General features: G+C 38.6%; 1 long non-coding RNA gene across 1 annotated transcript; it reads right to left on the minus strand.

The window, feature by feature from the left end:
* Positions 1–661: 661 nt before the first annotated feature.
* Positions 662–12,532, minus strand: LOC132542476 (uncharacterized). The gene is made up of 3 exons (XR_009553486.1): positions 12,435–12,532; positions 2,681–2,790; positions 662–799 (listed from the first exon to the last, which is right to left on the minus strand). It is a non-coding gene; the product is annotated as an uncharacterized LOC132542476 (long non-coding RNA).
* Positions 12,533–22,417: the final 9,885 nt, after the last annotated feature.

Genomic DNA, 22,417 nt, shown 5'->3' on the forward strand with positions numbered 1-22,417 from the left:
ATTTGTTTCCATGGAACAGAGATTGAACCACTTAAATGATGGTCTCATAATTACATGAAAAGCAGGATAATTTCAGTCACTGGAATAGCAGGCAAACCACTATTGAGTGAGCTTTCTATTTTCTTTTTTAAAAAAAGATTTTATTTATTCATGAGAAATGATAGGAGGAGAGAGAGAAAGAACCAGGAATCACTCTGGTACATGTGCTACTGGGGATCGAACTTGGGACATCATGCTTGAGAATCCAGCATTTTATTCACTGAGAAATCTCCTGGACCACTGGAGGAGTGGAGGAGTTTTCTATATGAATCTAGGAGTCAGCTCCTGCTCAACTGGGTGGCAGCTTTGATCTATGGAAGTGGAGTAGAATGAGGTGACCAAGGGTGTTCTTTATTTTGACCTTCTCCCTTTGCTGGCAGTCGAGGTAATAGTACCAATCATGATTTATTTACTTATTTATTTATATTTATAAAATGAAACTATTGACAAGATCATAAGGTAAGAAAGGTACAATTTCATATAATTCCCACCACCAGAACTCCCTGTCCCATGCCCTCCCTGGATAACTTTCCTATTCTATATCCTTCTGGGAGGATGGACCCAGGATCATGATGGGGTACAGAAGGTGAAAGGTCTGGCTTCTGTAATTACTTCCCCACTGAACATGAGTGTTGACAGGTTGATCCATACTCCCCTAGGGGAGGAGGGGTCTGGGGAGGAGGGGCTCCGGGACACATTGGTGGGGTCGTCTTCCCAGGAAAGTCCGGTTGGCATCCTGGTAGCATCTGGAACCTGGTGGCTGAAAAAGAGTTAAGACATAAAGCTGAACAAACTGTTGACTAATCATGAACCTAAAGGAAAGAATATTGCCGATGAAGATTTGGGGGGTCTCCGTTTTGGAACCAATCGTAATTCTTAAAAACACAGTCTCAAATACCACAATCCCAAAGATTCATATTCCAATTTTCCAAACGTCACAATCCCTAGAGATTGAACTTCCTGTTCAGGATCATCACTTAAACGCTCCAGGGGAACACCCTGTACCCTCTGCAAGCTTCATGTACTTGCCAGGAATATGTCTAGAGGTAGGCACACTTGTCTCTTGAAAGGTTTTTTAAGACCCTTGTTCCACAAGACTGCTAGTCCTTTAAATCCACATCTTTTCTTTTCTCTGGTTGTCCTGGAGATGCTGTGATCTCCCAGGTCAATCTTAAGCAATATGTTAGAAGAAAATGATATTTCATGCATGAGTGACACTGATTTTTTTAATCACTTAATATTGATTTACAAAATTATAAGATAAAAAGGAGGAGTTTTCCATACCATTCCCACCACCCATCTGGACAAAGATCTATTTATTCCACCCAGGATACTTTAGCCTCCCAACTGGTGGTAGCCTTTTTTTTAAAAAAAAAATCATATTCTAGAAATGTAACGGTAATAAAAAGGTATATGTACATACAGTAAAGTGTTGTTTTTGCCGGGCTGGCTTCACGGGCGGGTAACAGACGACCAGGGACTCATGGTTGAGCTGTAGGCAGTATCTCTTTATTCATGCAGGACGCAGCACAATCTAAGCTGAGCTAAGCTAAACTAAACTAAAGTACCCTAAAACTCACAATGCTGTCTTTATATATACTTGCCAAGTAGGGTGAAAACAGGATGTGACATAGAGAGGGTGGAGAGAAAAGTGACTGGTGAAAATCAGAGTGTGACAAGGAGAGGATCAGGGTGTGACAAGGAGAGGGGGTGGAGCAGGTGAGAATTCTACCACTAAACCACCAATGCCCTGGAGGGAAAGTGGTGCTTGTTAACAGAGGTTATGTAAATAGAATGAAGTGGTTATGTAAATAGAATAGTGTTAAGCAGGGGGGATTTAAACTGTTGTATGCTTTACATTGGGTTGTTCTAGCTCTCCCCCTGCCAAGAAAATTGGTTCAGTCCTGCTAGTTTCGTGGGCCTGTTTGTCCCCACCCCAAGGAACCCCGAGAGAGTTCCAGAGTTCCAGAGTTTGAGAGTGCTTGGCGCCACCGCAAGGGAAAGAGACAAGAGAGTTCTGTTTGGTGATTAGTTTGGGTTAGTTTATGAATCGTTGTTCCTGAATAAAGAAATACAGCTTCCCTGCCCAGCCGTATGTCTCTGGTCGTCTCTGTTACCTGCCCGTGAAGCTAGCCCGGCCTGTTGGAGCCTCCGAATTTTAACAACATTAAACCAAATGAAACAGAAGGGGTTTTTAAAAGCATACCAACATTAAAGAATACTGTACACATATACCTTTTCACCCTAGTAGTCTCATTACTAAGAAAAAAAATGGGATTAAAGCATTTTCCAAATCATTTTCATTACATATAAAATATTGTTTATTATTTAAAAAATGTGCTTAATTCAAATCTTAAATGACTACGATTGTACACTTAGAATAGCAATATTTACAGGTACTTTTAAAGATGTCTACATAGTAAAACTACACAAAATTAAAGAGATTATACATTTGAAATACTACAAATATATAAATGGTGCAATTAATTATTTGCAAAGTACTAAGTATCTGTGACACTAACCTGCAGCAACTGTAACTTGTTTTCTACGTCAAAAACAAGTTAGTAATTAACATTTTGCAAGGAAATTTATGATTACGTTTCGAGAACAGTTGCCTATTAACCTTTTGAGAAATACTGACCTTGATGTTTTATTGAAGATGTCCCCAGAGATTTTGTAAAGTGAAAGAGATAAAAATGTTATTTTCCTCAGAATTTTCAAGGTGTAATCATGATGAAAGGGCAATTGCCTCTAGAAGAAAACAACATTAATAACATTTCAAATTGCCCAAAAAAAATTCCCTTTCAGCTATTTGAGAAAATAAATTAATGTGCTCACTTTGATGGATGTTTGAACTATGGATAATTGATAGCAAAAGATCTCCTTTTTGGTGATTTTCTTTAAAAAATTCTCCTGTTTCTAAAGCTTTCTAAAACTAACCTAAAGCCATTTTACAGCTAATTAATGGAAAATGCATTCCAGAATTAATTTGAAATTTTTCAAAAACTTATGGTTTTGCATCTCAAAAGGAAAGTGGACTTATATTTCTGTTTCTCTTACATTTTTGTTATCTTCTCAAAAAGGGGAAGTGGAGAAAAAGAGAAAGGGAAGCTTCCAAAATACCAGATGAAGATAATATAACCTTTCCCTTGATGCTTTTTCTAACACATAAAGGAAACTAATTCGTGTCTGATAATGAACTAGTCAGGGCAAAAATAAATGCAGATAAAATGCAGACACTTTCAGAGGAAAGATTGATAATTTTATCTCTGCTGAAGGGCAGAACACAATGAGAAATAATGGTTTAAAAGAAGGCCATGAATAATAATAACTCAAATCATAAAATCATCATTTTGACACGTTTCAGTGCAAAAAATTATCAGACTCAGAAGGAAATATTTATGCTAAAATATTTCTGTTGAAGTAAAAATAATGACTTCTATGATGAATAAGTGTATATCTATACGGTGTAGTACACCGAAGTAAAAGACTCTGGGTGGTTGGGGTAAGGTTCAGGTCCTGGATCATGATGGCAGAGAAGGACCTAGTGGGAATTGTATTGTTATGTGGAAAACTGGGAAATGTTATGCATGTACAAACTATTGTATTTTACTGTTGACTGCAAACCATTACTCCCCCAATAAAGAAATTTAAAAAATAATAAATAAACATATGTGTACCTATAGCACCAGAAATAAGTGAGGACCACAAGTTGGAATTTATCCGATAGTAGTTATTATTGCCAATATTATAAAGTTGTAACTTGTAACTATCCTTTATCTGAAAATATTAAAACATATACTTACAGGGGACATATTCATAAGAATTAAGTTGGTGATAATGTAAATAAAATAAATTGGTCATGTGAACAAGCAAATTATATATTGAATAGATATCATCATCCTACTGTGTTTTATCGTATTTCCTTAATGGAAAGCTGTATTATCAATGTCATGGCAAGTAATCAAATGATCTAGTTTTGAGGTCAATATTGTCTTTTTCTAGTTGCAATTTATTACACTTTGACTTCTTTAAGTTCTTCATCCTAGTATGCAGCATTTCTTGCAAAAACATCTGTGTAGGTATTTTTGTAATCCTTCAGAATTTATTCTGTAACAAGTCTATTTCAGTATTAAAATAGCCTACACTCTGGTGCCTGTGGCTCCAAAGTCCCAGGTTCAATCCCCTGCACCACTATAAACCAGAGCTGAGCAGTGCTCTGGTTTAAAAAAAAAAAATAGCCTGCATTTCTGCTTTCTGTATTAGATCCTGACCTTTTATATCTGTTTGATCCTAATATATCTCATTACCTAATGACTGAACATAGATAAATAGATAGATAGATAGATAGATAGATATAGATATAGATATAGATATAGATTGCCTACACTCACTAAGTTCCAAGCAATCTCGCAAGTACTTTATCTGTCAATTCACATAGCCATCAGAATAGGTTTGTGAGACACATATACTTCTCATACCCACTTACAGATGAATAAATCAAAGCCCAAAGGAACCAAGTTTATTGTCCAGGATTATACATTTCACAGTGGAGAGTCTGGGAATCAGACCCAAGTCAATCTGTTCCCAGGGCTCACATCTTTATCTATCACTGGCACTCTGTTCAGAAGTGGTGTTAGGTCAGCTGACTTTTAACCAAAAGGCGCTCTGTTGCTAGGTTATCCTCAGCCTAGCTTTTAGTCTTTGTTATTACAAAGAGTTTCATGGGGATATAGATGGAACCTTCTAAGTAGCTGTAGAAGCATTTTCTTATGACCAACATGAGCCCTACATCTCTTTTCTATTAAAAAAAAAAAAATCCCCCTGTGCTTGGGGTTAATATAATATTTTTTCCCGTCTTTTCTCGACAGCATGACACACCAAAGTGAACTGTAAGCAGAAGTATTAGAGCTGTAATATTAAAATCCGTTTTTCCCAGTATACCATTAAAACCAGGAGAGAACTTTAAATGACAGCTATGCCTTCTTACTCATGAAAGATCATCTGAGACTGAACATCACACCAGTAGTAATTTAATGTTAGTAACCCCCTTAATCCCACCTGAACATTGAATGTCTTTCAAACAGACCCAGCGCCATGGGGTAACTATAGGTGAAATCACCTATGTGGTTTGCCTACTCCACATATTTAAGACAAAGATAAACCAGTTGTGATCCTGTTTGAATAAACACTTCAAGAAAAATCAAACTAAGGAGGGCCTAGTTGCTGTTTCTTCTCTTGATTGAACATAATTTGAATAGGTAGTTTAAGATATAAACATATTTTGGTCACATATTTGGCAATAGTGTTCTAAAAAATGTTTTCACCCATCTCAATCTGATTTTCTTACTAAATTTTGGTAAGGGCCAAATAATCCCCTATGTTGTAAGTGAATGAATTACATTTCAGACAATTTATCAGAATCCTACAATCTAGGGTAAGAACTGAGATAAATACTAAAATATGAATAAGTTGCTCAGTTTTATTCTGTGCACAGAACTAATCAAACCAAGTATGTGGGCAGAAAAATATCTATGAACTTTTGTAAATTCTAACTTTTGAGGCTAGCTGGTGGTGCATCTACAAGGGAACAAATATTACCATGAGTGAGAATCCAGTCAAACCCTGGGTCTCCACATGCAGGAGGGAAGTTTTACAAGTAGTGGAGCAGTGTTAAGACTGTCTCCCCTTATCTCTATCTCTCTCTTCCACTCTCTCTATTACCTTCTATTAGAAACAAACAAAATACCAGCATGATACCAATCAGACTTCCCTGGACAGACAACCCCACCAATGTGTCCTGGAGTTCCGATTCCCCAGAACCCAGCCCCACTAGGGAAAGAGAGAGGCAGGCTGGGAGTATGGATCGACCTGTCAATGCCCATATTTAACAGGGAAGCAACTGCAGAAGACAGACCTTCCACCTTCTGCATCCCACAATGATCCTGGGCCCATACTCCCAGAGGGTTAAAGAATAGGAAAGCTATCAGGAGAGGGGATGGGATATGGAGTTCTGGTGGTGGGAATTGTGTGGAGTTGTACCCCTCTTATCCTATGGTTTTGTCAGTGTTTTTTTTTTAATAAAATATAAAATACTGAATTTTATCGTCAGAACATTTTAAGTCACTCTTTTTCCATATATATGTACATATGTAAAGATAATGTCTTTATTATGAGTGTATACATCAATGTTTAATTTTTTATGCATCTATATGTTAGTTTACTCTATCTACATATTCTGTGTATTATATTATGCATACTTTTGTATCTATAACTTGGGCTTTGCACAAACATGATTTCATTGCTCTCAAATGACTGCTTTATTCAAATAGATTGATGGAAAAAAACAGAATGAGAGAAATTTCCCTAAGGCGGTGGCACTCCCAAGTGATACTGGGATTCTTTCCTGATACATGCGTCAGGAATGGCATCCTACATGGTAAGCTACTTCTCTGGTCCTACAGACATTTGCTTATTATGAAATATATTTTTACATACACTGACTGTATGTATATGTACACATGTATGCATTTAAAATGTATGTCTATATAATACATATATACTTCAGGTCTTAACATAGTAAGGTGCAGTTTTTATAAATGATCAGTAGAAGGATAAAAACTGTGTATGCAATAAAAATATTTCCTGAGATGAAGGGATATTCACTTGGTCTAATTAATCAAAGCTTTTATTATCTGAGTCAATGATGATATAAAATTAAACCACCCTTAACTAACTGATTTCATCATTTGATTGTAAACATCGGTAGTTCTAAAGTATGCTTGTTTCCACAAATAAAGTGTTGTTTATTCACTACTACCTGAATGACATGTAACTAATTACTAAATTGAACTTTTGTAACTCGGTGTTTTTTTTTAAAAGTTACCCTAAGTTAAAATACATCTAGGAAAAGAAGGGTTCCTAGTTTTTTTTTTTTGACTTGCTTAACACTGAAAGCATTTAAATTTCTGATAGGAATATATCAGCTTATCTCTTTTACTTTTAAATTTCTGATTCTATCATTGCTATTGGTTTTGTTTTATACTTCTTTTTAATTTTGGTTCAGTTAAGATAAAACACAGAGAAACCTGGACTGTGTTTGGTGTATTGTATATTGCTCCACAGCAAAGGACTATGGAGAAAGTGAGGAAAAGGGAGTGGAAAGGCCATTAAAGTCTTGCTACATGATGGTGAAAAAGAAAATTAGATTTCACACCAAAATAAAGGTCTCTGAGAGATGGGAGGCTTTCGGGTCCTGGTGCATGGTGGTGGAGGAGGACTTAAGCTGGAAGTGAGAGTGTTTTGTAGAATACTGAGAGATTTTTATCCAGGTATCAACATCTGTATTAACTATCAATCATTAATGCCACACACAAAAAAAAACTTATTTGAGGTGAGAATGTCTTACAGACATTGGTCACAAGGAGATGAGAAACTGTAGCCATGTGTCAACAACTATACTATAAACTATTACCCTCCACAAATGAAATAATTAAAAACTAAAACAATAACCAAAAAGATGGGAGTTAGACAAAATCAGATTTCCTAATTACAATTAGAATTTTGTAGACAAAAAAAATTTTTTAAGAGAAATTAAGTTTTCTGAGCCAGATGCACTTACTGTTTAATGGAGCAAGCATTAAGTTCTTCCATGCTAAGAAATGATATTAAACTGTGAAAATATTGTTTCTCTGAAAACAAATAACATCGTGAAGTCAGAAGTGCTCTACAGGGAGCATAGCAACTAGGGATCTAGTGATAATACCATTTAGATGAGAAAATGATAGTTTAATCCAGATCTTATAATACTGTAGTCAACAGGAGATCAAGAAATTTCAACTCTAAGGCAATGACTCCTCAAATTTTCCCTGAAGATATCTCAGACGTATGTAGACTTTCCAGCCATAAGCCCAGCTATTCCATGAGATTGGAAGCATCTATTTTCCATCACACAACAGTTTTTCTTTATGAGAGTGGACAAAAGGGTTATAGTCAGCTGTAAACATGTATACACACATATTTATAACAGTCAAGTCATTCTCCATAGAAAAGGAGGACTCTGGTTTGATAGAAGAAAATACTGATAAATTAATTTATTACAGCACTACAGTCCCTTGAAGTAAGAGCGAAAGGTTATATTTTAAAGTGTTAAAATAGAATATAGTCCCTTTATCCTTCAACTTTTTTTCTACAGAGTTTCCTGGAATGAAAATCATAGATCTTCATTTTCCCGGATAACATCCAACCAGGATGAATCTATATATTGTTTTGCAGAAAATTATTGCATTTCCTTTCTGATGGAATTTGTCATTGATGATCTCCAATTTAATATTATTGTTGCTGACTCTCTCCTCCTAGATTTTTCAGTCCATAAAGAAAGAAAGCCAAGAGTCTTTGGTGTGACCATGGAGGAGAATAAAGCGCAAGCATGTCTGAAATAGTCAGGAAGCGGTTCAGATGTCAGTATAATTGGGACAGAATGATCTGTGAAAGAGCAGCCCAGTGTAAGTAAGGTCAGAACGCTGACAGCTATGCTCTTTGGGACCATTTAAAAATATTCAGATGCTGAGATGGAAACCACTGGAGGGCTCTGAACAGAAAGTAGATTCTTCTGACTTAGTTGTTCTTCAAATGAAATAAAGCTATATTTTGAGGACTGTTGTAGAATTTACTCCTAAATTTTCTTGAATTACATATATGAAAAATCGTCATCGGCACATTACAGTCCAACCAATCATCAAATCTTTCTGTTTATCTTGCAGAACTAAAACAGCATGCATTAATAACTCTCCACCTCTCCTCCTTGTCCTGGTGAGCCATCATTCTACTTTCTATTTCTTTGAATATGACTATTCTAGATAATTCAGTAAATAGAAACATATAGTGCTTATCTTCTTGTAATTGACTTATGTCATACCTTGTTTGTTTTATACTTTGTTTGTTTAAACATCCTTATATGTTGTTTTCGATGGGTTATGTTGTTTTCGCTGGGCTGGCTTCACGGGCAGGTAACAGATGACCAGGGACTCATGGTTGAGCTGTAGGCAGTATCTCTTTATTCATGCAGGATGCAGCACAATCTAAGCCGAGCTGAGCTAAACTAAAGGTAAAGTACTGTAAAAATCACAATGCTGTCTTTATATATACTTGCCAAGTAAGGTGGAAACAGGATGTGACATAGAGAGGGTGGAGAGAAAAGTGACTGGTGAAAATCAGAGTGTGACAAAGAGGGGGCAGATTAGGCGAGAATCCTATCACTGAACCACCAATGCCCTGGAGGGAGGGTGGAACTTGTTAACAGTGGTTATGTAAATAGAATGAAGTGGTTATGTAAATAGAATAGTGTTAAGCAGGGGGGATTTAAACCAAATGAAACAGAAGGGGTCTCATGCATACCAACACTTATATAGACATTGGCCATTCTTCTTCAACCTTTCAGGAATAATGATACTACAAACTTATAGATGGACATATAGACCCCACTAAAGATTCAACTTTCAGTCACTGTTTATGTAAACAGAAATAGAATGTCTAAGTTGTAGAATTATTTTAATAGTTACTTGTTGGACAGGGACAGAAATAAATTGAGAGGGAAGGAGGAGAGAAAGGAGAGAAGAAGAGACACACCACTGCTTCACCATTCCTAAACCTTCCCCCTTGCAAGTGCGAACCAGGGGCTTGAACCCGGGTCCTTGAACATAACAATGATTTCATTTACAGCCTGGCCCGCTATTTTTAATTTTTTGATGATACGTCTTATATTTTCTAGGGTGACTATATCATCTTACTTACTAACCAACATTATTCGAGGATTCCAGTTTCTCCACACTGTATTCCATCCTCATTTTTCTTGGTTTTGTCTTTTGTTGGTTCTTTTTTTAGTGGTAACTTTGCTAATTGGTGTGATACATGATTTAATAATGGGTGACACTAACTGCTCTGAGGGAGGGAGAAGAAAGGTATGAAAATATATTACATATGCACATTACTGAAAAACAATGATATGTCCTTCTACTTAAAGTCTCTTCCAATCACTCACTTCCATTTTATTCTACTGAATTTTATCTATTTTGACAGAATCACAAGCAATTTACTAATCTATAGTGGATTTCTACTGTTTAGTCCTTGAGTATCTAGTAACCTTATAAAACATTAGCACAGAACTTGACTATGATGCTATTAATTTTGTGTTTCTCCACATAAAAGATGTGTGTCCCTTCAGGACATGTGTTTCAAAAAAGCCTTCAAGGATTCCCATCCAAAGCAAAGAAAACAAAAGCAAAAATAAACCAAGGGGACTACATCAAAATAAAAAAACATCTGCATAGCAAACGGTATCACCATGGAAACAGTGGAGGAGATATTTACATAAACCACCTCAGACAAAGGATTAATGACCAAAATACATAATGATCTCAGCAATCTTAACACCAATAAATAAATAGATAAATAAGATAAAATAAGATAAAAAAAAAACAAGCAACACCACTAGAAAATGTTGTGAGGACATGGGCAGATATCTCACCTAGGAAGAGATCCAGAGGGCCAACAGATACATAAGAAGGTGCTCAAAATCACTGATCATCAAAGAGAGGCAAATAATGAGATACCACTTGATACCTGTAAGACTGTCCTAGGGTTCAAGCTCCTGGTTCCTACTTGCAAGGGGGGACTCTTCATGAGCTGTGAAGAAGTACAGCTCCCTTTTATCTGCCCCTTTTATCTGCCCCTCCCCCTATAAATTTTTCTCTTTCCTATCAATTAGAATTTTTTTAAAAAAAAAAAAAAGAGGGAGAATAGATGCAGGGAGCTGTGACACTGAGCACTAGCAATAACCTTGGTGGCAATAAAAAAAGAAGAAAGATAAGAATAGTTTTCATTATTTGAAAAAGAGAGAGAAAGAGAGAGATAGAAGCGGTAAGTACAAAACAGTTAGACATATTGGAGCCCAACCTAACCTCACTGTAATCCCAGCTTCTCCACTCAAAATGGTATTCCAAATCTGGAATTTCTGATTAACATTAACCATGTAACCTGCATGATAAAATCCACCAACCTTCCTGTGAGAAAAAGTTGCTCTGATAGGGCCAGGCTGTGGTGCACCTGATTAAGCACACACATTCTCAGCCTTCAGTTGATTCAATTTAAATATTTATTTTCCTTCATAAGTGATAATTACATACAAGAGGTAAGTATCTGAGTGAATTTATTTTTTATTTATAAATAAAAGTGATCTTTTTTGCTCAAATAATTTCATTGGAGAAAATAATATTTTATAAGGCAGTTGTCACGAGTACAATAAACTATGAGGGGCTGTTCAGCCCTTTTAATATACTTACTTATTTATCATTGGTTGGAGACAGAGAGAAATTGAGAAGGAGAGATAGAAAGAGAAAAAGATAGAAGACCACCTACAGCGCTGAAGCTTCCCCCTACCGCTGGGGGCCAGGGGTTTGAACGTAGTTTAGGAATATTTTATTGTGTATTGCTTCAATCAATGTTCAATTTAATGAATTGAACTTAACTGGTTAACATTTAATAAGTGACTGTCTTTTGACTTAGCTAAACCCAGTCAATAACACTGTAGTCAGGACTGTAAGTAACCGACCCTCCTTTGTTAAATTAAAAGTAGAAAGCAAATAAATCAGCACTTAATCTTATTTAACTTCTGAAAGCACTTTACCTTGCAAGATATTTTCTATTATTTTTAATTAAATATACGCTGTATCAAAATTTAAAAAACAGAGATAATTTTAAGTGTCTGAACTGTAGAGTGAGAGGCATCACCTCATGCCTTCCATTTTGCATAAATAGCGATAGTGAGAATTAAATAGGAGGGGCCAAGTAGTAACACACCTGGTTAAGTGAAAAGACGTGGATTGCAGACCCCAGTCCCCACCTGCAGGGGGAAAGCTTTGCAAGTGGTGAAACAGTGCTACAAGGTGTCTTTCTGTCTTTTACTCTTTCAGTCTCCCCCTTTCCTTTCCATTTCTGGCTGTCTTTATCTAATAAACAAATAAAGATAACTTAAAAAATTAAGAAAGGAACCAAGGGAAGGAGGGAGGAAAGAAGAAAGAAAAGGCTGAACAGCCCCCATACTTGGTCAAATATGCATTCATACTCATCTGAAGATATCGGTGAAAATGATAAGGTCTCTAAAATAAATTTATAAACACATCACCAGTAAAAAAAAAATATGAGTAAACTGAAAAAATCTTGATGAACAAAAGAATTTCGTGGAGGAGTTGGCAAAGGGGAAGGTTCACAAGTGGTGAAGCAGGGCTGCAGGTGTCTCTCTGTCTCTCTTCCTCTTCATTTCCACCTCCCCTCTCAATTTCTCTCTGTCCCTATCCAGTAATAAATAAATAAAATTTTTAAAATAGGAGTTGACTCACCTGTGAGGGTGGTTTTGCGACACAGTACCCAGGTGCGGCCTCCTGGTACACTTATCCTGTGCTGTATCTCTCTTAAAATAATTGATTATGATGATGATCTGGTGATTTGGAAACCACACTTAGAAATAGAACTCTTTCAATGTTGGTTCTTGAACTCTTTCAGTTTTAGTTCTTTGTAGGCTTTTTAAAAAATATTTATTTTATTTATTTATTCCCTTTTGTTGCCCTTGTTGTCTTATTGTTGTAGTTATTATTGTTGTTGTCGTCGTTGTTGGATAGGACAGAGAGAAATGGAGAGAGGAGGGGAAGACAGAGAGGAGGAGAGAAAGACAGACACCTACAGACCTGCTTCACCGCCTGTGAAGCGACTCCCCTGCAGGTGGGGAGCCGGGGTTCAAACCGGGATCCTTATGCCCATCCTTGTGCTTTGCGCCACCTGCGCTTAACCCGCTGCACTACAGCCCGACTCCCCTTTGTAGGTTTTTTTCAGTTACTACCAAATCTCCCAGCTGAAGTTTTTTTCCCTCTTTTTAAATTTCTTTGTGTCTATTTATTATTAGATAGAGACAGAGAAATACTGGGGAGGGGGCAGGCAGTGGCGCACCTGGTAAAGTACTCACATTACAGTGCACAAGGACCCAGGTTCAAGCCCCTGGTCCCCATCTGCAGAGGGAAAGCTTCACAAGTGGTGAAGCAGGGCTGCAGGTGTCTCTCTGTCTCTCTCCCTCTTTATTTCCACCTCCCCTCTCAATTTCTCTCTGTCTCTATCCAGTAATAAATAAATAACAATTTAAGAAAAAAGACAAAGAGAAATATTGAGAAGGGAGGGGGAGATAGAGAAGGAAAGAGACAGAGACACCTGCAAATCTGTTTCACCACTTGTGAAGCTTTCCCCCTGCAGGTGAGGACCAGGGACTCGAACCCAGCTCCCCCAGAGTGTAATGTGTGCACTCAACCAAGTGAGTCACCACCTGGCCCCCCAGCTGAATTCTTTCTCTCAGCCTTACAAATGGTAATTTGAGGCTGACTCAGGAGTCTGCTTATCCCATAGAAGGAAAACACAGAAGACCAATAGGGATGTTGCTATATCGGACTTGCTATCATAATGTCCTACACATCACTGGAGAGCAAATTCTGCATTAGATAAGAATAAGTGAAGAGGGCAGGGGAGATAGCATAATGGCTATGCAAACAGATTCTCATGACTGAAGCTTCTAAGTCTCAGGTTCAATCCCGAGCACCACCATAAGCCAGAGCTGAGCAGTGTTCTAGTGTTTTTCTCTTTGTGTGTGTGTGTGTGTGTGTGTCTCTGCATGTCTCCCGAAAACAAAACAAATAAATTTTTTTAAAAAGTTAAAAAAAAAGGGGGGTTGGGCGGTGGCGCAGTGGGTTAAGCGCATGTGGCGCAAAGCGCAGGGACCGGCGTAAGGATCCCGGTTCCAGCCCCGGCTCCCCACCTGCAGGGGAGTCGCTTCACAGGCAGTGAAGCAGGTCTGCAGGTGTCTATCTTTCTCTCCTCTTCTCTGTCTTCCCCTCCTCTCTCCGTTTCTCTCTGTCCTATCCAACAACTAATTGCGTCAACAAGGGCAATAATAATAGCCACAACGAAGCTACAACAAGGGCAACAAAAGGGGGAAAAATGGCCTCCAGGAGCGGTGGATTCATGGTGCAGGCACCGAGCCCAGCAATAACCCTGGAGGAGGGAAAAAAAAAAGTTAAAAAAAAAAGAATAAGTGTAGAAAAACAGATATTGAAAAGAAGACCAAAGAATGCAATTAACGTGGATTGTCTTACCTAAAAATACTAAAGCAAATAGATATTTATATGTAATATTCCCAGAATCATATTTGGAGAAATATATAAAAGAACCAGAAGTACAAATAAATAGATTACACAGAAAAAAACAAGATGGAAAATTGAGATGCATACAGACTGACATAATTTGTTAAGAACTTGTGTAGGAGACGAGAGAGAGAGAGAGAGAGAATGAGAGAGAGAGAGAGAAACGAAATAAGATCATGGAGAAATAGGAGAAAATTCCATGGAGTACAAGTGTACGGTTTTGTGTGCATGCTTTCCATCTGCTAACAAAAAAGAAAAGTTTTATTTTAAAATAAAAATATTTTTATCCTTTCGGGATTTTATACTTTCAATAATTTTGGTCCTTATATTTAACTCATTGATTTCATTTTAGCTGCGTATGACATAAAGGTAAGAAATAGGGGCTGGGTGGTGGTGCACCTGGTAGAGTGCACATGTTATAATGCACAAGGACCCAGGTTCAAGCCTCCGGACCCCACCTGCAGGGGGAAAGCTTTGCATGAAGCAAAATTGCAGGTGTCTCTCTGTCTCTCTCCCTTTCTATCACCCCTTTCCCTCTTTATTTCAGGCTGTCTCTACCCAATAAATTTTAAAAAATCATTTAAAAAGCAAGCTAAGAAATACTGAGCAGTGGTGAGGGTGTAACACACCCCACAGAGTCCACACATTACCATGCACTAGGACCCAGCTTCAAGTCCCCAGCCCTAGCTGCAGGGGAAAAGCTTCATAAGAAGTTGAAGCAGGTATCTCTCTGTCTCTGTTAAAGGGAAGCATGCTTTGCATAAGTGAGGTTGAGTGCATACCCCAATGCTAGGTAAAATGGTGAAGTAACATTCTGGTTGCTCTGTCTCTGTCCCTCACAGATACACACACACAAGCAATAAAAAAGAGCATCCCCTGGTATGAAAACCAGTCAAATCACCTGGTGGAATGCTCAGTGTCTGGGACTGATAAACTAAGGTAATATCAATCTCCATCAAGTGATTTGGGCCATTGGATTTCACTCATGATAAAAGGCTTCTCGTTGTCAGGATCCACTTCTTTCGTGAGTTCTACCATCTGCCCTCATATTAAAAGTTTTCAGTATGCACTGAGGAGAGGAAGGCATAGTTCCAAGTGGATAATTTTTAGACAATCAGTGTTTCATGAATAAGGTACTACAGGAGAGAAAACAAAAAAATGATATTCCCAATGGGAAAAAAAAAAAAAGAATAAAAATCACCCACACAGAAAACAGAGTGATAAAAATTCCTTCACCATGTTGTCATTCCATCTGGCTTCTGAGGGACATATGTTTAGTTATTTTTATTTTTTATTTTACTGTTACTTCTATGATTCTTTCTAAACCTCCTAGAACTTAATTCTTTAATGTATTACTTTTTATTCTCTCCTTGTTTTTAATTTTAAGCTGCTAATGTGAGGGTTTTGAAGGAAATGTGATTTATAAATCTTATACATATTCATGTAATGCACAGTCCAGGAAACTACATGATACTGCTTTGAGATGATTAAATATGCCCCACCATTAAACACTCTGGGGAGTAGAAATGAAACTCTAGTATTAGTGAACTAAACAACATAGTAACAGTTAAGCTCCTGTGTTCAGAACAGTAAGTTTTGAATAGGGACATTAAGATAACTGCACACCATTCTTGACACAAGATATATAATTACATTATTATTTTGTCTTTTGAGATCCCACAATAAGTACTTGTGGAATTCATTGTTTTCTTTAAAAATGACAGCTTACATAGCATACTCACTTTCATTCTAACATGACTGCTAGAAAATCAAGAAAAGAAATGATTTGAGCTCAGTTATTTCTATTCTTTCACTTTTTAAAAATATTTTTATTTATTATAATGAGAAAAAGAGAGAGATACCAGAGATGGAAAAAGTATGAGTCTCTTACCTTGCATTATCTGTTCCATTCTGTTAGACTCATACTTTTTCCAACGTATAACTGACAGGGACCACAGATAAATAGAATAAGTAAGATAAGCAGTGGCTGATAGTCTATTGCTAAAGAACTTGGCAGTAGTAGGTAGAAGAAAAGTGCTATTCATAGTTTTCCCAGAACAAAGGACAGCTAAAGAATTAGAGAAACTCAAAGAATTAAACTGACTTTTTTTTTAATGGCATGGCTTTGAAAATTAATGGTGTTTATTTAATTGGGTGGGGACTGGTTCTGGGAGACAATGCAGTGGGTAGAGCACATTTCTTGCTTCAGGCACTGCATAAGCAAGGTATTCCTCTGGTTTCTTTTATCTCACAAAAAAATTGAATTAAAAATTCATTTTAAGTGCATTGTCAGAAAGAGTATCTGTAATTAACTTATAAGCACAAATTTCAGGGAAATCTTGGTAAATATTTCATTAGCTGAGACAGAGACCACTAAACTCACTGGCTAAGCCTTGTACCTCTCCATGCATGTGACCTAGATTTGAACCCAAATATCACATGGGAGATGTTCCAGTGTAGTGCTGTCTCCCCATCTCCTTTCTGATTGGTTCTTTATGTAAGTTTAAAAGTGTCTAAGAGTCTCTCTCTCTCTCTCTCTTTCTCTCTCTTTCTTTCTCCCTCTCCCTCTCTTTCACACACACACACACACACACACACACACACACACACACACACACACACACACACTTTCTATCAGTAGGCTATTATTATGAATTGCTGTACATATAGTAGGTTTTTCCCTGTGTGCTCTATATTTATAGACACAAAGGGGGCTAATGAAACAGAAGAAATAGAAACATGGTTAATCATACATATTAAAGCTCACCTTTGACTAGCAGTAGCAGACTATTTGCTCAAGCTATGATCTGAAGAGTAGGAATTAAAGTTAATACATCAGTAGCCATTTAGTTTGATGAGCAGAAAAGAGCTAACTGCACAAATAAATCAAATCTTCTGTTTTCAGTGTGAGCTAAGAAAAAATAAAAGTGAAAAAAAGAAAAAAGTTGAAATGATAGATTGAGACAACAATAGCTTATATCTACAACTAAAAAGAACATAGTGTGTAGTTGTAGAAGTCACTCGTTTGATGGAATGCAGGGCTAGTGTAGCTGAGGCCTTTGGTCCAATCCTTTGCATGCCATATATACTCAAACACTACCCCAATCTCTCTCCCATGTAAAAGAAATAGCTGAATAATTTATAATGCAAAGACTTTTAAAAAGGAAAGGAAGAAAGAGAGAGAGAGAGAGACAGAGAGAGACAGAGATAGGGAGGGAGAGGGAGAAAGAGAAGGAAGGAAGGAAGGCCAGAAAGATCACTCATGCTGCCTTTTGTATGGTGAGCTTGTAGACGGGTTGTGTGCTACAGCAAGAACAAGAGCTCATTCTCAAAGGCACAGCTTCCCAGGAACTGTAATTTTGTTGCCACAAATAAAGACCCAGGCTGCTAGGTGTAGAGCTCTCAAGAAGAGACAGGAACAACAAAACGCTAACACGATTGCTTTGGCGTGTGTGTGTGTGTGTGTGTGTGTGTGTGTGTGTGTGTGTGTGTGTGTGTGTGTGTGTGTGTTTAACCAGGGCTTCATGCAAGAGTGATTTCACCTTGTGGCACCACTTTTTCATTCAAAGATAACAGAGAGAGGGACAGACACCACAGCACTGGCACATGTTCCATCACATAACACCTCCCGCCTGAAGTCAGGGATCAACTATCAGCTCTAAGCCCCATGCATGGCTATCTCTTTGACCCCAATTTTCTCATTTTTAAAGTTTTATTTCCATTATGATAGAAACATAAATATATATGAGAGTGAGGGGTAAACTGGGAGATGAAATGAGACACCTATAGGGGGCCTAGGCAGTGGTGCATGTGGTTAAACACATGCATTACCATGATGATTAAGGTCCCAGGTTCAATCCTCCACTCCCTCCCTACCTGCATGAGGAAGCAAGTACTTGAGGTGTCTTCTCTTTCACTTTTCCACCCCTCCCCACTCAATTTCTCTCTATCTTATCAAATCAAAGGGGGGAGGGGAGTTGGTCACTGAAAGATGTGTATCTGTTGTGCCAGCCCCATGGCACATGAGCCCCAACAATAACCCTGGTGGCAACAAAAGACACACACACACACACACACACACACACACACACACACAGACACACGGGGCGGGGGAGGAGAGAGAGAGGGAAAGGGAGAGGGAGAAGAGGGGGAGAGGGAGAGGGAGAGGGAGAGGGAGAGGGAGAGGGAGAAGAGGGGGGAGAGGGAGAGGGAGAAGAGGGGGAGAGGGAGAAGGAGAGGGAGAAGAGGGGGAGAGGGAGAGGGAGAGGGAGAGGGAGAGGGAGAGGGAGAGGGAGAGGGAGAGGGAGAGGGAGAAGGAGACCTGCATGCTACACTCCTGAAGCTTTTCTCTTCAGTTGGGGTAAAAGGTTTGAATTATTACTTGTTGGATAGGACAGAGAGACATCGAGAGAGGAGGGGAAGACAGAGAAGGGGAGAGAAAGACACCTGCAGACCTGCTTCACTGCCTGTGAAGTGACTCCCCTGCAGGTGGGGAGTCCAGGGCTCGAACCCAGATTCTTGCACCAGTCCTTGTCCTTTGCACCATGTGCGCTTAACCCACTGTGCTACCCCCCAACCCCCCTAAAAACATTTTTTTTATTTAAGAAAGGGTTAATTAACAAAACCATAAGGTAGGAGGGGTACAACTCCACACAATTCCCACCACCCAATCCCCATAACCCACCCCCTCCCCTGATAGCTTTCCCATTCTCTAGCCCTCTGGGAGCATGGACCCAGGGTCATTGAGGGTTGCAGAAGGTAGAAGGTCTGGCTTCTGTAATTGCTTCCCCGCTGAACATGGGCATTGACTGGTCGGTCCATACTCCCAGTCTGCCTCTCTCTTTCCCTAGTAGGGTGTGTCTCTGGGGAAGCTGAGCTCCAGGACATATTGGTGGGGTCTTCAATCCAGGGAAGCCTGGCTAGCATCCTGGTGGCATCTGGAACCTGGTGATTGAAAAGAGAGTTAACATACGAAGCCAAACAATTTGTTGAGCAATCATGGACCCAAAGCTTGGAATAGTGAAGAGGAAGTGTTAGGGAGGTACTCACTGCAAACTCTAGTGTACTTCTGCTTTTAGGTATATATTTTTCAGTAGTTTATGGATACGTGTGCACATAAGCTCTCTCTCACAGAAACTGGTGTATATCTAGGTTATGGGACTTTGTTAGAAAGTGAACCACCTGAGATGAAATTAGAGTGTACTATAAAAGGAAAGGTCTCACCCGAGTAATGAAGCTGAAGGGTTGTCATTCCACACGTGAAGTCTCTGGAAGACCTACGCTCGACTTGGCATTCCTTTCTTGAGTATATATATTCTGAAGACTCAAACATACCCATCCCAAAAGATCTGTGTATAGGGAATCTGGTAGGAGCGCTGCAGGTTAAGTGGAAGGACTGGCGTAAGGATCTTGGTTTGAGCCCGGGACTTCCCATCTGCAGGGGAGTCGCTTCCGGAGCAATGAAGCAGGTCTGCTGATGTTTATCTTTCTCTCCCCCTCTGTCTTCCCCTCCTCCCTCCATTTCTCTCTGTCCTATCCAACAATGACGGCAACAATAATAAGTACAACAATAAAACAACAAGGGCAACCAAAGGGAATAAATAAATAAATATTTTTTTAAAAAGGAAATATGGCCACCAGAATCAGTGTGCTTGTAGTGTTGGCATTGAGCCCCAGTGATAATCCTGGTATCAATAAAAAAAAGAAAAAGAAAAAAAAAAGATTTGTTACACATAAACTCAACAAAGAAGTTGAAGAGAAAGTGATTTTCAGGAATTTTAAGTTCTATTCAGGAAAATCGTGAACACCCAGTGAGAGAGAGAGACAGTTGGAGTGTGAGCCATTTACTCTTATTTTGATACTTCTAGGGAGAGCCCTTCTGCACTCAGAATACCAACTTTTATAACCTTCTAAGCCCCGCCTTACTTCCACTCTAAGCCACACCCACCTGTTACTACTCCCACTTCCTTGTGCAACATTTTGTTCCCCCAATAGCATGGTTAACATGTGTGTCTGGAGAATAAGTGTTCTGGCTTGATGCAGCTGTCTTTGTGTTCCCCAGGTTGTTCCTATTCACTTCCTGACCTCAACAGTACCTGGAAGGAATTGTCTCTGTTTGTCAGATTCTGGACATTGTCTTTTGCCTGAGTTAAAAGTTACATCAACCAAGATGACTTTGCTACTTTCCACCTCAGGGGCCCATATTGTTTGACTTGTGATAAGAGCAAGTACAAAACACAAACTCACAATCAAAGAGAGAAGCAAGCAACAAAATCACAGTAGTCTCAGGACATAGTGACTGGAAATGCTCTGGCGAGTATTGTGAATCTGCCCTACCTTGACTGAAATAGAGATTGTTAAATACTTCTATTGTTGTTATTCAAAAGGAAGGTGACCCCATTTCCATTGCTCTCTGATCAGGATCACCTTCTGTGAATTCATTCATACTGTTTTCTTCCATGGACACACCGGAGTTTAACTTAGGCTATTTTGCCTTTCTTGTATTTTATGGTTCCCACATACTGCTTCCTGCTGACAGCCTAAAGTTTGTCTCAGAACTTGCATGATTAAAGCCTTATAAAATAAAGCTTGTCTTTTCAATTTCTTAATAAGTGTCTTGTTTGTATATTTAAATCAATTTCATTTGCCAATAAGAACACTTAGAGGTGGTTTTGGTTTTCCTAGAAATAATTATCAAGAACAAATGAGTTTTCCCACTTTGTACTATTCCATTGTCTCCAACTTTATAACCACAATCATGAAAATGTCAAACATGTGGAAGGCTCTTTCTTATTTAAAATGATTGCAGTCGTAGTTCCTAGTGTTTTGTACCTTTTTAATTCTTTAAAGGAAAGGTAGGATTTCTGGTATGGATTCACCTTTCTTCTCCCTATACCATTCAGTTGTCAATTAAGCCCATGTATGTATGCTTACAGTTCTAGGTTTAATTTGTATCATGAATTGAATCTTGTCCTGAGAAAATTCATTGCTGAAAGTTTAACTTCCACCACCTCATAATGTGCTCTTATTTGGAAATATGTAAATGTAATTACTTAAATGGAGAGTTTGCTGGAATGGGCTACTCCAGTTCGATCACTGCTTATGTAGGAAGGAAATTTAGACATAAAGCATTCACACAGGGAGAACACTGACCAAGAAATGTAGGCATTGGGTGGTGCTTCCACAAGACACAAAATGCCAAAGACTGCCAACAAACCACAGGAAGTGAGAGAAGAGATCTGGCAAAGATTCCTTCTCACAGTCTTCATAAAAATACCTCTTCAGGAAGTCGGGCGGTAGTGCAGCGGATTAAAGGCACATGGCACAAAGTGCAAGGATCGGTGTAAGAATCCCAGTTCGAGCCCCCGGCTCCCTACCTGCAGGGGAGTTACTTCACAATCGATGAAGCAGGTCTACAGGTGTCTATCTTTCTCTCCCCCTCTCTGTCTTCCTCTCCTCTTTCCATTTCTCTCTGTCTTGTACAACAACAACGACATCAGTAACAACAACAATAACTACAATAACAATAAAAAAACAAAGGCAACAAAAGGGAAAATGAATAAATATTTAAAAAAATTTTTTTTAAAAACCTCTTAAAGGGGGCCGGGTGGTGGCACAGAAGCCCACAGTATGAAGCACAAAGACTTGCACAGTGTGAGCCTCTAATTTCCCACCTGCAGGGGGTCGCTTCACAAAATGCTGAAGCATGTCTCTAAGTGTCTATCTTTTTCTCTCCCTCTCCATTTTGCCCTCCTCTCTCAATTTCTCTTTGTCCTGTCAAATTAAAAAAAAAAAAATGAAAAAAATCCTCCAGGGGGAGCAGTGACTTCATAGTGTTGCACCAAGTCCCAGCAATAACTCTGGGGTGGAGGAAAAAAAAAACAAAAACCTCTTAAGCTTCAACTTCTAACCTCCAGAATTATGAGATCTAAAGTTCTGCTACTCAAGCCACATAATCTGTGGTGCTGTCACCAGTGGAGTCTTCTGGAGAACTGAGGCAGAGAGAAGGTCAGATAAAGTGACTCTGAAGAAAGAAAAAAAATGTGTTATTACAACACAGAAGAATTGACAACCAGGTCCCAGGAAAATTAGAGTAGGCAAAGTTTATAGATCTATAAAAGCAAGCAATTAGCATTTTCTGC

Source organism: Erinaceus europaeus, chromosome 13 (assembly GCF_950295315.1).
Source record: "Erinaceus europaeus chromosome 13, mEriEur2.1, whole genome shotgun sequence".
Lineage (NCBI taxonomy): Eukaryota > Metazoa > Chordata > Mammalia > Eulipotyphla > Erinaceidae > Erinaceus > Erinaceus europaeus.